Below are 16,559 nucleotides of genomic sequence, written 5' to 3'. Positions count from 1 at the left end.
CATATATGCATTTAATTAGGTTTCATTCTGGAGTAGAAAAATTATAAATTTGTAATGACGACCACCTCCCTGGCGCCTGAAATCTAACAAAAAGAACTATGAAACCTATAATTTTGGTGAAAAACTTTAAGATCTGGTCTACAAAATCATGAATTGAAATCGAGAAGATTTTTAAACATTATATGCATTAACACTATATTGCCCCCCCCCCCCCTCCCCCCATGTCCTGGACCCCTGACCAAGGGGTCGAGAATTTCACAATTTTGGTAGAGGGGACATCATAACCATGTATTCAGTTTTTGGCCCACATGTGTGGGAGTAAAAAGATTTTTTTAAAGATTTAATACATTTTAACTATATGGCCCCACCCTAGAGCCAGAATCCCTGACACAGGGGTCATGAATTTCACAATTTTGGTAGAGGGCTTCATGGATTTAGTTTTTAACAAATAGATATGGGAGTAGAGAAAAAGATTTTTGAAAATTTGGCTTTTTAGGGCATATTTGGTCATACCTGTGGTGACCCGGGGGTGGTTGAGCCATGAATTTCACAATTTAGATTCCTCTTACCATAGAGATGTCTTACACCAAATATGGTAACAATTTAGTTTTTAAGAAGAAGTTAAAAATGTAAAATTGTTAACGCACGACGACGGACGAAAACGGATAGCAATAGGTCATCTGAGTATGGTGACCTAAAAATCCGTTCTATAAGAACCAAACCCTTTCTGTCTTTCTTTCTGATCTCATTCTTTAAGCGGTACCGAAGAAAATTTCTATACGGAACTCTAGTTAGCACGATTAAAACCCATATCAAAGGGACACAGTTGTCCGAATGAAATTAATGAGATCTCTTCTTAAGTATATAGGCAATTTGTCTAATAGTTTTTATGAAGCTCAGCTTATCAGAAGAAAACTACAAATGTCAGCAAAAGTATAAAAAGAAAAATATGATGCAAAAATGTCCTAAAACTTGTATAGTCCTGGAGATCTTGTCTTGATGCTACACGAGCAGCCCCAAGTTGACGTGGAAAGCAGGAAACTGTTTAAATACCATGGACAATTTCTTATCCTACAAGAGTCGTATGATTTTTAAGAGTTTAAACAAATGAAAAGGTAACTCGGAGAATAGTTCATCATGACAAAAATTAAGGTAATATCAAGGAGATGAATTGGAATGGATGAAGACTGCTGTGAAGAAATTCTAGAAGTTTCCTTAAAATTTTATATTAAATACTAAATATTTTGTACATGATGAATAACATTCTATAAATAATATGTCTATATCTGTCAAGGACAAATTGTCAATTATAAAAGACTACAGCTACGGGTGCATAAGAAAACAAGGAGAATGAATTCACAATATTTATATACAGAGGTATATTTATACATGTACTTACCGTTATTATCTGTAAAATTTATATTATACCATGGATATTTCTTAAGCAGAGAAGGAGAGGAGAGTCCTCGAGTGTGGTCTTTATGACTATATTGAACAGAGTAAGAAATATGCTATCAAAAATTATCTAAAGGCTAATGTGACAAAAGATCAAGTTCCGTTTTCCTGCAGAAAATGTGATTATGTGTCACTTACCCTTAAAATTGAAGAAAATCATTGAAAATGGTACGGAGCCCAAGAAACAATCCTTAAAATTATCTCAACGACAGAGAGGTTATCGAAAGGCACCGACTTCTAAGAAGGAACCTGAGCAAAGTTGTTGATTTGGTAAAAGACGACATCGAAAGGCCTACCAACAGAAGCAAAGCCATCCCTGCTGTAATCCAAGTATGTATCATTATAACTTAATTATCAAGGTTATACGTCAAGATCTAAACAAGACGCTTGAAGAATATGCTACAGAACGGTTTAACCCCATTGCCAGACAGACCTCCAACTCCAGGAGCCAAGCAAAATATCCACGAAGAACACCAAATAACTTTTACCGCCTAGGTGTTGTTGTGCAACCACACAGACCAGTGGCTTCAGGAGTAGAGATATACATCGAGTAGAAAGATGGAAAAGATTCCTATCTTGTTCACTAGAGAAAGAAGCCGATCCAGATTCCCAGCACTCCCTTCAAAGAAGATGCAGTCGGTCAATAAAAAGGGACATGGTCCCGATTTTGGTCAAAAATTATTTTCCGATTTAAATGTTTACAATGCTTTAATTAGGCAATTTTAATATGCAACCAACATTTCAGTGTCATTCATTGAGCTATAAGCAAGTTAAAGAGGTTACAATTCTCTACTACGTAAACAGCAGCTGTTGTAACATCTTAAATATTCAAGTAAAAATTCCAAGTTTTAGACCTAAAATAAATGTGTTAAGGAACTGTATATATATATATACTTAAAATAAATAAGAAAATATACAGATCAGCTTGACCGATGTTAAATTCAAAAAAGCGCTAAAGCCTTGTGAAACAGAAACTTTTGAACTGTGCATTTTCTTTTCCTTGTTATATTCTTGCGTCATATTTCATTCACTTGCCGGTTTCTACTATCCTTAAAAAAAGAGAATTAGATGCATTTCATTCTTTCTAAACGACATTGTAGCTAACATTGTGAGCTTAATTTTTCTGTACAGTACTAAAATGTTATATGTAGAAATGCTTGAAAAAGCTAGTAGATTCAGATTTCAGCAGGATCAAAGATCATGACTATGATCAGGCATATAGATGTATACTCTGTTGTTAGAATTTTAGTTTACAAATATTTTCCGTGTATCTGAATATCTTTACGTATTATACCTTAATATGCAGGCAAGTTTAAATGCGATGTCTTACCTTTGTTTGCATATTTGGACGTTAGTTCTCATGTTCCCCCACACCAGTACTCGTCCTATAGATATAGAGATGGGAAAGACTTAATTTGTAGGCATACTTGGACATCAGTTATGATGTCTCTCCTCACCAGTACTCGCCTGCAGAAATAGTAAAGTCTTAAATTGTAGACATACTTGGACATCAGTTATTACGCCCCCCCCCCCCTCCCCCGCCCGCACAAGTACTCGCCTGCAGAAATAGACATAGTAAAGTCTTAAATTGTTGGCATATATGGACATCAGTTATTATGTCCCCCCGCATCAGTACTCGCCTGCAATAATAGAAATGGGAAAGACTTAAAATTGTAGGCATACTTGGACATCAGTTATTACGTCCCCCCGCATCAGTACTCGCCTGCAGAAAAAGAGATTGGTAAAGATTTTTTTTAAACAAACTCATTTTATGTAACAATTTTAACTCATAATGTGTTTTTTTTTGTACTTTTCAAAAATCCCTCATTAGCCCGAGGTCACAATTTCCTCAGCAGGAACCAGTAAGTAACTTATTAATTCTGAGCAATTAACTATCAAACTTGGTCTTTAAGTTGTGTAAAATGTATGATTATTCTTCATGTATTCAACAAGTTTTAAAGTCATGATAGTAAATCAAATCAAATAGCTCGCACGTCTAATAGTAAAATGCATGACTATACCACACCTAGGGCCTCATTGACAGGACCAAATGTGCAACAAAAGACTTAACATTCAAAAAATTTTCTCTCCTCCAACACAAGTAAAAAAGACCGAAATGCGTAGTTATGGTGCCCCTGAAACTCTCTACAGAAATTCTGAAAATGACCCTTGAATCCTAGGCTTCAGGCTTTGGGATCATAAAGACTTTTTAGACTTAAGTCAAGATTTCAATAATTCATAAAAATGCAATATATGGTAGAATTACGCTTCAAATTTGTAAATATCACCGTCATATTGAGACATGTTTTAATAGCATTCCATTTTATTCAAATCACGAAAAGACACTGTACAAAATGTGACGTAAGTCTAAGACTGCTTCATGATCCTGAAGCCAGGCCCTAGGTCGTGGCCAATATGGCCATAAGTGAAAATGTCTTAAAGGGGTATGGTCACGATTTTGGTCAAATTTTCTTTTTCTGATTTTATTATTTACAATGCTTAAGGAATGTATTTTTAATGATCAAATGCAATTTGGGTGCCAGTCGATGAGTTTTAAGCAAAATACAGGGCTCACAATTCTTCGTCATGTAAACAAGGCTCGTGCCCTGTTTTTGTTTACATAGGTTCAATATAACATTATAAATTTTTATCAAGCTGATTTGTCTATTTCCTTATTCATTTTAAGCAAAAATAAACAGTTCCTAGCGATTGACGCATGCATTTGAAGTCTAAAACTGGAATTTTCACTTTAACATTCAAAATGTAAACAAAAGCTTTGTTTACATAGCGAAGAATTTTCGGCTCTGTAACTCGCTTATAACTCAACAAATGACACTCAAATTTTAGTTGCCGGTTTAAAATGCCTTATTGAAGCATTGTAAGCATTAAAATCGAAAAAAATAATTTTTTTTTACCAAAATCGTGACCATGCCCCTTTAAATGTTGAAAAATCTTTTTCTTTACTTCCATTTATATTTAAGAAAAAATAATGCATAGTTATAATGAAGTTCATAAATTTTTCTATATAATGAAGTTTATGACCCGTAAGTCAGGTTAAGATCATAGTGCTGGGCCAGTATAGGTGAAACAAGTTGCTGTCCTTTAAAAAAAAGGACTACAATACGTGGACCATTTGCATGTGTTTCCAACGAAAACGTGTAAGCCTTAAGATTATCAGAGATTCCACCGACTCTAGCCTTTTTGCCTTTAACCACTAAATTTGTACGTTGTATGACGGAAACATGTACATGTATGTATAGCCCCGACTTTTTATCTCAGAATTTAAAGGATTCATACTTCTAAAATAATTATGATCTATCTATGAATAAAGTTTGCATGTATAGTATCAGGCATTCGGTGAACTCTACTATTGCGCACACATTACGATTCGCACTACTTTGTTAACTATGCAGTGACAGCTTTGTGTAAATTAAAAAATTCATATTTTGATGCATTTTTCTTGAGATTTAAACTTTTACACGGTGACATAATTATTCAATCATACTTAAATGCTGAAAACAATTTAATCGGGGAGTTCTCTAGCCTCGCATACTATAAAAGTAAAGTTAAGTTACATGTGTATTTGGAAAAAACAAAACATTGCAAATTATGCTATTTGATGCATGTTGTAGTTTCGGCATAACATTAACTTAATTCATAATACTGATAGTTCATATCACACGCCAATCATTTCTTTAACAGGAATACTTTGTTTCTGTCTTGTTTACCGACAACTTTACAATTACAGCGCCTTTGAACTTATGTGTGCATATATCACGGAATCCCGATCCCGATTCAGATAAACGTGTGCTAGCCTTTAAAAAAGGACTACAATACGTGGACCATTTGCATTTGTTTCCAACGAAAACGTGAAAGCCTTAAGATTATCAGAGATTCCACCGACTCTAGCCTTCTGCTTTTAACCTCTTAATTTGTACGTTGTATTATGTTTACATGTATGTATAGCCCTAACTTTTTATCTCAGAATTTAAAGGGTTTATACTTCTAAAATAATTATGATTTATCTATGAATGAAGTTTGCATGTATAGTATCAGGCATTCGGTGAATTCTACTATTAGCGCACACATTACGATTCGCACTACTTTGTTAATTAACTATGCAGTGACAGCTTTGTGTAAATTAAAAATTTCATATTTTGATGCATTTTTCTTGAGATTTAAACTTTTATACAGTGACATAATTATTCAATCATACTTAAATGCTTAAAATTTTTTAGTGGGAAGTACTCTAGCCTCCCGTACTGTAAAAGTAAAGCTAAGTTACATGCGTGTTCGGAAAACAACACAACAATGTAAATTATGCCATTTGATGCATGTTGTAATTTCGGCATAACATTAACTTATTTCATAATAATGATAGTTCATATCACATGCCAAAATTTTCTGTAAACGGAACACTAATTGTTTCTGTACTATGTGCATACGGAATCCCGATTCAGATAAACGTATTCTAGCCAGGTTCCCTGAGCTACCCATTACGCACAGGAACAGGCTAGCTCATGTGCAGGCTGAATTTTCCCCCATAGCATCCGGTTTAACCTCGCTTATATATTTTCTGCGTGGACCTCAGGGTCCACGCAATAAAAACTAGAGGTACTGTGAGCAAGCTCACAATTGATGTCCCCCGCTGAGAAAAAAATCATAAAGCGTGTATTTTTGCTATTATAGAAAATATTGGATGAATCTCTTTCACTGTCCATTTTCTATAAATAACAAATGCTCTATTTTTTAAAACTGTTAATGCTAATAGGAGTAAACAAACCAATTTCTATCCTTAAATTCCATTTTATTTTAAGTTAACTTTTAATGCATTCGGACATTTGCATCGTTCCGTTAACAACCATGACTCGAATCAAACGAAATCCACATGTCAAGCAGCCATTTAATATTTAAACATTTTAAATTATTGGTATACAGAGCCCGATTTTTTCCGAAATTTTTTTTCCACACATTTTTTCCCCCCATAAAAAATTTCATCAGGGCAGGCCATTTTCAGAGAGTCGGGGATGAGAATCTAAAAATAATTTAATGTGGCCTGAGAAGAGCACGCTTTGTGTCAAATTTTAGCTTCTAATATTTCCATTAATACAAGACATGCCACAGACAGAATTTAGCATTTTTGAAACAATGACTTTCCTCAATTGACCTTGGGTCAAGTTCATGACACACCCTTTAATCATAAGCAATAGTTGTGTGAAGTAAGAACATTCGATGCTTCTCAATAAGGAAGATATGGACCAGAATTTTGCACTTTTTCTGCCAGTGACCTTGCCAAAATGACCTTGGGTCTAGGTCATGACACACCCTTAGGTCATAAGCAATCTTTGTGTGAAGTAAGAATTTCCAATTTTTCACCATAAGAAAGATATGGACCGGACAAGAATTTGGCATTTTTCTGCCAGTGACCATGCCCTTGCTCGCATGACCTTGGGTAAAGGTCATGACACACCCTTATGTCATAAGCAATCTTTGTGTGAAGTAAGAACTTCCAATGTTTCTCCATAAGAAAGATATGGACCGGACACGATTGCACAGACGGACGGACGGACAAGGTGATTCCTATATACCCCCCCCCCCCAAACTGTGTTTGCGGGGGGTATAAAAATCTTATTCTCTACTCCCATAAATATTTAAAAATACATATAGAAGCCTTCCAATAAAATTGAGAAATTTGTCGTTTCTTTGTCAAAATTCAAGCCTTAGGGAAAGGCCAATATGGCTACATAGTGAAATTGTACTAAATGGTAGAAATCATTTTCTACCCCAATATATATTTGAGAAAAGATGAAAATAAATGCATAATTCTAATATATAATAAAGACCTTTTCCAAAATTGTGAAATTCGTGGTTCTTAATCTTATACAGTTAACTTCGATATCTCGAATACTGTTAGAGGGCGAATCCCTCTCACGGGCCCTTTAGCGAAGCTCTCCCTATAGACAACACGTGTATATATGTCTAAAAAAAGAGATTACACTCTACCTATAAAGTTGAAAAACTTTTCCAAGATGGAGGAAAAAAGAATAACTTCACGCGCAGTGACATCACCGGCATCCATGTTGAATTTGAATATCGTACTAACTTCACGTTAGGCGATAATTGTTTATGTTGTAAAATAAGCAATAAATACACCCAATATACTCTGTGTTGTCTTGTAAGATATTTTCACAAAGACAGAAAAAAAATTTCTTCTACCACGTTTACCTTTGAAAAAATCGCACATAATCGATCCAATGAATATTAAGAAATCTGATTGGTTAAAACTTACATCTATCGTCTGCCGACGACCTTTCATGTTTACCGAAGCAGTTTCATTGGCTCGATTTATTTCCTGGGCGGTGCTAGAGACAGAACACGTTGTTGTGTTTATATTTTGCAGCAACATTTGTCGGTTAACTTTCAAATGATAGGATACGTGTTTTTTATGAGAAATCTTATGGATTAACGTTGTTAGCTTAAAAATGTGTTTCAGTTGTGTTTAATTTTGCGGCAAAATTTGTCAGTAAAATTTCAGATGATAGGATACGTGCTTTATGGATTAACGTAAGCTCTAAAAATATAATTCAGTTGTGTTTACATTTTGCAGCAACATTTGTCAATAACATTTCAAATGATAGGATACTTGCTTTAAATTACAATTCTTTTGGATTACCTCGAAAAAATATAAGTTGTATGTTGCTGAAAAACAGGTTTAATTAATTAGATTTCTAATGTAATAAGAAAAGTACATGTTATTCATATTTTATGCTTTATAGTGAACAATGAATGTCCCAACTTGCTCATCAGAATCAAGTAATGATGCTAAGTATTACATCAGTGAGCATAATTACACAAAAAATTTGGGTGAAAATGTATGCAAAAATGATTCTATCAGTCTTGACCTTTGCTACATATCAAACACAGATCAAGTTGTTATGAATGATGTTGTAAATGATGAGCACCCCCTTCTTTGCCTACAGCGGTACATGTTGATCATGATTATTGCCAACCCAATATTTCCATTGAGTCACCCAATCAGGTCAATGCTTCAGATTCCCATGAACAGCCTCAACAGTTTGATCTTGACACTCTCTTAAATAGATCAAATGGAAACATTTTCATTGAAAATACAAATTTCAATTTATTCCATGTCCCTGGTGATGGCAACTGCTTTTTTCATTGTTTAAGTCTAGCATTCCATGGTCATATCAACAATACAGAGAATTACAGAAACACTATTTGTACATATGTGTATGAAAACTGGGAAATGTTCCAGGAAATGGTTATGTTAATGCATATGACAACGGTACAAATACACCAGAAAAGTATTTTCAAAAAATGGTTGTTCTTAATGGTTGGGCTACAGCTACTAGTATTGAAGTTAAGATAGCAGCAATTCTATTCAACATTGACCTGCATGTCCATCTCTTGCATTCCTTTCATCTTCCATTAGTCATTTCAAGACAAAATTCAAGTAAAGAGATATTCGGCCCCTTGGAGCCTGCTGAAACAAAGCAAACCATCTTCTGTTGCATAACAAGCATTTTTAGCTATTACACAAAAACAGAAATGACATGTCAAAAAATACAGAAGGGGTTTCTCATGGTTATTTAAATGAAAACAAAAACATTGCAAATTCAAAACCTGTGAAAATCAGTTAGTTATGTACAGCTTCAATAAAGAGACAAAAATCTATTCAAAAGGGTACTAAAATGAAAGCTTTTAAAACCACCAATTCTCAGAACAATGCGTAGAGATAGTTGAATCGGACTTTGGTATGGATGAGACAAATGAAAATATTTCAAGTTATTTTTCTCCAAGAAATTTAAACACATCAGGTTTACATCCTTCACATTCTACACAATCATCTATTTCACAATCAAGCATTGTCACAGAAGATTTACAAACAAAATGTCGAAAACTGGGAATTCATTATGAGCCTGGACCAACTAATGAGCCCAATGCCTCCAAAAATCACAGAAAAAAGAAATACTTGAACCAAATTAAAAAGGCCCAAGAGAAATTGAATGTAAAAGTTGATGATGTTCCTCCTCCACCCCCTGTGCATGAAAATCCCCATTTCAATTCTGCCATGGATGCAATACGCTCTTTTGAACTCAAAGAAATGGCATACAAATTCAATTTGTGTAGCATCTGTCATGAGAGAAGAGTAGAAAAGAAAATGGCATCCCAAGACATGTGTTTTAGATGTGAAAAAGAGAAAACATCCATAAAAATATTCTCCTCTTATAACATGGACCCAAAATCTGTTCCCTCTGAATTACAAGACCTGATTATAGTTGAACAACAATTGATAAGTAGAATGTCTCCTGCCATCAAAGTCCATATGTTAAAACATGGGGGAATAGCGTCTAGTGGACATTGTGTTACATTCCCTCAACACATTAATGAACCTGCCATAGTTTTGCCCAAACTACCCTCTGAAATCAATATTCTAAAAGCCAAAAGAAAGGGAAAAAAAATGAAAGTTCCAAAGAATATCATGTTAGAAGATACACAGTCCAAAAAGCTTTATTGTGGTTAAAAACAATAACCCGGCTTATTCTGACATAACCATAAGTAATGATAGCCTTACCACTATATTTCTCTAAAAAAATCAATGCATTGTAGAGACAGTTGGGTTTGTTAAGTTTATAATAATCTCCATTTAAAGGCAAACATGCATATGCATGTATGGAGCAGGATACTTTACAGCAATTAATTAAAGATGGTTAATCCATATCAAATTCAGTGTCTTTTTGGGAAGGTAAACACTGGAGAATTTGTGATAAAATTATATCAACTTTCGTTCTCTTCATAATATTTTCTTTTTGCAGAAAATGCGTTACTTAGTTTTTGCAACTGACTCAAGAGGTTCGAAACTGAAAAAGTTATTTGGAGAAAGAAGTACCATGTGACTTTCATAGTGACAATATTGTGATTGTTCGTCCTGGTGGCAAACTTTCAGACATCAGAGAATTGGTCAAAACAAAAGTAGACAGCATCATGAGAATATATAAAATATTTACAATATGGATTTTTCTTGCAGGAGGTATATGTAATTTAACAAGTAAACTAACTCACTCTGGTGGTACTGAAATCCAGTACATTCGATCTGATTAAAATGTACAGTCTGTTATTTTACAATTTAGGGATTTCTTCAACTATTTCTAGTCTATTGAAAATGCATTTGTTAAAATAGCATGTATTCCATGTGCCTGCATAGAAAAGTATTTGCAATTCAATAATTCAAAAGGGAAATTGTTTTATTCCATTTTTACACCAGAAGAAAGGCAAATGCAACAAAAATACTTAAAGGAAGATTGATAAAGAAATTAATACATCATTATTCCAATTCACCTTTCCAGTTCGGTGGGACAGGGATTTTTTGATTTGTAAAAGGAAAAAATCAGGAAGGAACATAAACATGTCTTAAAAAATTTGTAAAATTGTCTTTTAAACACCTATATGATGGAGTACATCCAGATTCTGAATTGTTAGACAAATGGTTCCATTTAATGTGTTTAAGTTTGTCTTCTGATAATTCAAATGCAAATGTTTTAATTGAAGATAATGATTCTGACCAAGAATCAGGATCTTGGGATTTTAAAAGAAGTAAATAATCTTGATCACTTTAAAGAAGAACCCCCCCCTCTCCCCCCCCCCCCCCCCCAAAAAAAAACCCAATAAAAACCAAAACAAAAACAATTAAAAAAAGGAGAAAGAAACATTAATCATTATTATATTATCTTGTGCTGATTACTTGCGGTCGGTGACATGTCAGTCACTAACTGCAGTAACAAATTTGAACATTTCTGTGGCTTAACATATTTGTTAGATTAAATATGTTATGTATATATAAATTTGTACTTCATTTTATTTGAGCAGAGACATAAATAACATAATAATTATTTTTGTCTCTGATTGGAGTTTGTGCATTACCATTTCCTGCAATGCCAATGAAACCAGAGTAAGATACTAATATGTAATATTTCTGAACACAATAGAGTCTAGCATCAAAGTAAATTTGCATTTGTATCCTATCATTTGTAACTTTCTTATCAATATCAAGTAAATATACATGTATGGCGGAATAATTAAATGGGACAGTGGAGAAAACTTGACGAAGCAAGGTAAGATTTTCAATTATAGTTCAAATATATCGACTTAAAAAACATTTCTTGGACTTTACTCTTACAGAACTCTAAGAACAATATTTACTCCAATTCCAGACAAGGATTCAAAATTTCCAGATGTTACAGTACCTTATCCTGTTATCTTCATTGAAGACGAGTGTCCTTGTGCTGAGTATTGCAACTTCTAGTTCTATCATATAGTATAATATGTTTGTAACTGTTTATGTCAACAGTAAATAATATAAAAGGGTCCCATTTATATATACTTGCTTCGCCCTCCAAACGGTTACACCGTAAAATATATTATCTCGTATACAATTATGGATATATCGAAGTGATCTGTAAGTCCCAACAACTTTTTTAAAAGTAGTTCACCCTTAATATACTCAGATATCTTGAACTAATTAAGTCCTATTTAAAGTTCGAGATAACGAAGTGTGTATCTATTTAGGCCACACCAATGTAATTTCTTGTTCGTCAGACATCAACAATAAAAGGAACGAGCGGGCGAACGATTAAATAATGAAATTATTATTTTTTGTAGCCAAATATTCTGTGTGGTACATAAATACATCTGTACAGATGGTTATATTTTTTGACTTATTTCTGATTTATAAAAGAAAACTATTTAAAATGCAAAAAAAAAGAGCGGGAATAGAACAGAAAATTTGCCTGATACAGAAGATTAATTATAATATCATATATATTTTGAATCGTTCAATTTTAACTCGAACGCGCGCGGTCCGACGAACAAGAATTTATATTGGTGTGGCCTTCTGGAAAAAAAATATCCTATTGTCAATGAAGCCCCTTTCCAATTGTGAACTTCATGCTGCCTTGGTCAGAACGTCAAGTCCTTGACCGGGGCCAATATGCCCAATACGCGAAAGTGTATAAACGTAAAAAAATCTTTTTCTTTTCCCGTAGTATACATTGGAGAAAAAAATGCATAGATATGAAGCCCTCTACCAAAATTGTGAAAGTCATGGTTCCTTTATCAGGAACTCGGGCCCTAGTGCAGGGTCAATATTGCAATATGGTGAAAATATATATAGTACTAGAAAGTATACAAAATCTCTAAATATCCAAGTTAATGCTCCCTCCTGTCTAAAAGTGATAGTTTAGATGTTTTAACATTCACGAGGTTGAAAAAAAACCCTTCCCCTGTTTTCAAATTGTCTTCAAATGTAGGATCGATGTGCAAATGTAAACATAACATCTGCTATGATTACACGAATCAGCATATTTTTACCTTAATATTGTATACTAGAATTTGCATCAACAATGTTAGAAACACGTGTATAATTTTCTTGAAATTCTTATCCGTCTCCAGCTACCTTGATGTGTTTGAATTTTATTTCAATTTAAGGCAGGCATTACACTTGTAGGTCTTACTGTTTTAGCATGGTTGAAAAAAGAGACTAGAAACCAGAATAGACAAGATATTCACACAATGATTGTTAGCTTCCTTTTTCATGGAAACAACAAACCATATGCAGGACGGAATGTCTAATAAAAATGCTACAAATAATTCAAATTACGAAAACACAATTCTTAGCACCTGTGATGATTATTTAGAATATGTGTGAGAAATGACTTGAGGAAATTGTTACAAGTTTCATGATATTAGGGTAAAATATTTCAAACCAATGTTTTTTTTTAAATCAAAAGGTAGGGGAAGGGTATACATATAATGATATTTCAAAGTGATGTGATGCTTTTATAATGATAATATCATGTAGATATTGAATAGTATTAAATAAGGTTTCTTATTTAAAGAGGTTGATCAGCAATTGACCTCATAAAGATAAAGAAAATATTTTTTTACTGAAGGAGAACTCTATGGTTCTGTGTTTAATAGAGGAAAGTGGAAATGATGGGTTCACTTAAATGGCCATATTTTTCTTAAATATCATTGGAATTGGCATTACTTTTTTCAGAATTGCATATTAAGCTTTCTAATTTTCAAGGTACCTAGGGACAGTTCCGGATAACAAGGGGAGAATAAAAGTTTTTTTTAAAAAAAAAATATATATTTATCTTTAGTTGCGATCTGTAACTCATTTTAAAACAATGTTCGTTCCATGGCCTGGGTACTTAATTATAATACTAAAAAGTTTTTGTTCCATGCTTTTCCTTTATGAAAAAAATCATTGTCCCATATATGCCTGTTTGAACCGGTCCCATAGTTGTGATAAATTTTGCCTGGTCCTTAAAATCTTTATCTCGACTCCCACATATATTTATAAAAGTTATGATGTCTATGAAGCTCTCCAATAAAGTTGGTTCCTTTGTCAGAAATTCAAGTCCAAGGGTAACGCCAATGTGGCCATCAAGTGAAAATGTATTTAATGTTAGAAAATCTTCTCTACCCCCCTATTTGAGAAAAAAAATGCATAGTTCAGGGCCCGGTTTTTCAAAAGGTTGTGAAATTAATACAGTATTTAGGATAACGCCTTCTTAAATCCTAATCAATTGATTAGCTAACGCAGTGGTTAAATTCTGTTGATCAAAAGCAATTTAACGCAATGGTTAGCTAACATTGTATTAACTAAGTTAACCACTTGATAATCACTTGGTTACCTATAATGCATTGCTACTTCCGATGTAAAAATTGAGGCCTCAGACTTCTGCTCCAAGTCCTAATGGGCAAGAAGTCAAAATTTCAGCATTATGGAAATGAATATCATCCATAGTGAGGTAAAAGCCAACTCTGTTTTAGAGAGTTAGTTTTCAAATACCTTTACAAATCAAAAGAAACAAACTATTTGCCTGGATATTATTGAAAAGGTCAATGCTGTTGGTAACACATAGAAAACAATTGCCGAAGTGAGGGAAAAATGAAGAATAATGTATAGGGATGCCATGCAAAAATTTGCAGAGGATCGGAGAGAAGCAAAGGGACCATAAGGGGGGAGGGGGCGGGGTGGGGCGCCGACTTTACCCCTATCACAGTGTGTTACAGACATTGTGAAGATGTATAAAGATTGCAGCTCCTTTTGGGAATATCCTGTGGATGATTCACAGGAGAGGTTCAATAGTGCCTATGGACAAACAAAAAGCTAGATCAAAAGAGCATTTTGCGTCTCAAAAGAAGGTTCCATGTTCTACACTCAGAAATAATTATCCTTCGAATTATATATTTGATTAAGGATTTAAAGCATGCATATAGATTAAATTAGCTGCAATAATGTAGCCCTCTCCGATTTTTTTTATATCTGATGTTTACTGGAGAGGGCTACAATTCCACAGGATCTCCGTAATGGTGCAAAATTAATTTTTTAATGCGGCTGACTTCGGTCTGAAAAGATCGATTTTTTATTTGACTTCCTTTAAATAAAATGATTTTTTAATTCAGGTTGAACAAATTTACCGTATATAAACTAAAACCAATGAAAAACACGTCAGCATGTTTACCAGTCGTCTTTTTCAGCAGCCATGACAGTTCTCGCGTGATTTTGTGGGATGTACGCTTGGAGTTTTGATGGGCTTGATAACGTGAATGTTAGTGTAAATAATCAATCTTACTGTACCTCGTTATATCACTAAAACATCATTTAAGGAAATGGTATATAATGGAAAATTCATATTTACCGCGTTAATTATGTTTAAAATAGGGGAATTCCTATATTCAGTTCAAGATCCGCTCCTGAATTATCATTGGCTGTCCAAAAATAAAACCGGTCAAGGTCAGTAAACATGGCGGACAAATTCAACTTTCGCTGTTGACATACACGAAAAATAACCGATATATGGACTATACTTGATATTTTTGGATTAATTTATGCCATAGACATCTACAACTTTTGAGTTCAGGTAAGAAATGCAAATGTTATTGTCATTTATAAACGATATGCGACGAAATCGTTGCGGGAGTGAATCACTCCCGCACTTGCACCATTACGGAGATCCTATGGAGTTGTAGCCCTCTCCCCCCCCCCCCCCCCCCCCCCCCCCCCCCAAAAAAAAAAAATTCGGGAGAGGGCTACATTATTGCAGCTAAGATTAAATAGATATGCTGTCTAATTAAATGAAAATTACTTATGCTTTTTATATTGTGGCAGTAAATGTAATTCAAAATATATGTACAAGGATTCATTTATTATAAACTCTGTACCTTGAAGCTGAAAAAAAAACCCCAATTATATAAAGATTATATATATATTCTTTGTTTTAATTTAGGTATGCATGAAACCATATAGAGCGTGCAGGATTGTTGTTGCTTGTGCTGTTTTGCACAACATATGTATTTCTCTTCGTGAGCCAGAAAAGGAGGAGGAACCAGATCAAGAGGACATTCAGCCTCAGCAGCCTGCAGGTACCGATCAAGGACAACACGATGGAAGGGGCATCAGGGATTATGTCACACTAATAATAATATACATGTGGAATGGGATTTACAGACCCTGTTTAAACCGTACTAGGCCAACTACAAACCATGTAACGATTATATCTTACCGACTGTCTTTGTTATAACGATAAAAAGATAAAAAAAAAATCAAGGAAAATCAACCTTTTATAACAATTTCAGTCCGAAATCTAACGTCATAGTACTCTTTGAATGACGTCATATTGCGCAAGAAGAGATATATTTCGTCCTGACTGTGTATAGAGCCCTTCACGGTAACTGCGGTATCTTACCGACTGTCTTTGTTATAACGATAAAAAGATAAAAAAAAAACCCAAGGAAAATCAACCTTTTATAACAATTTCAGTCCGAAATCTAACGTCATAGTACTCTTTGAATGACGTCATATTGCGCAAGAAGAGATATATTTCGTCCTGACTGTGTATAGACCCCTTCACGGTAACTGCGGTATCTTACCGACTGTCTTTGTTATAACGATAAAAAGATAAAAAAAAAACCCAAGGAAAATCAACCTTTTATAACAATTTCAGTCCGAAATCTGACGTCATAGTATTCTTTGAATGACGTCATATTGCGCAAGAAGAGATATATTTCGTCCT

The 16,559-nt window shown here is 34.1% G+C and overlaps 1 long non-coding RNA gene across 1 annotated transcript; it reads right to left on the bottom strand.

Moving 5' to 3' along the window:
• Window positions 1–901: 901 nt before the first annotated feature.
• LOC128187367 (uncharacterized) lies at window positions 902–1,764 on the bottom strand. Its single transcript, XR_008244069.1, has 3 exons — window positions 1,594–1,764; window positions 1,400–1,485; window positions 902–1,071 (listed from the first exon to the last, which is right to left on the bottom strand). It is a non-coding gene; the product is annotated as an uncharacterized LOC128187367 (long non-coding RNA).
• Window positions 1,765–16,559: the final 14,795 nt, after the last annotated feature.

The sequence above is a fragment of the Crassostrea angulata genome, chromosome 6 (genome assembly GCF_025612915.1).
Source record: "Crassostrea angulata isolate pt1a10 chromosome 6, ASM2561291v2, whole genome shotgun sequence".
Lineage (NCBI taxonomy): Eukaryota > Metazoa > Mollusca > Bivalvia > Ostreida > Ostreidae > Magallana > Magallana angulata.
Note: the sequence above shows the minus strand (reverse complement) of the source record. Positions and strands in the feature narration are given on the sequence as shown.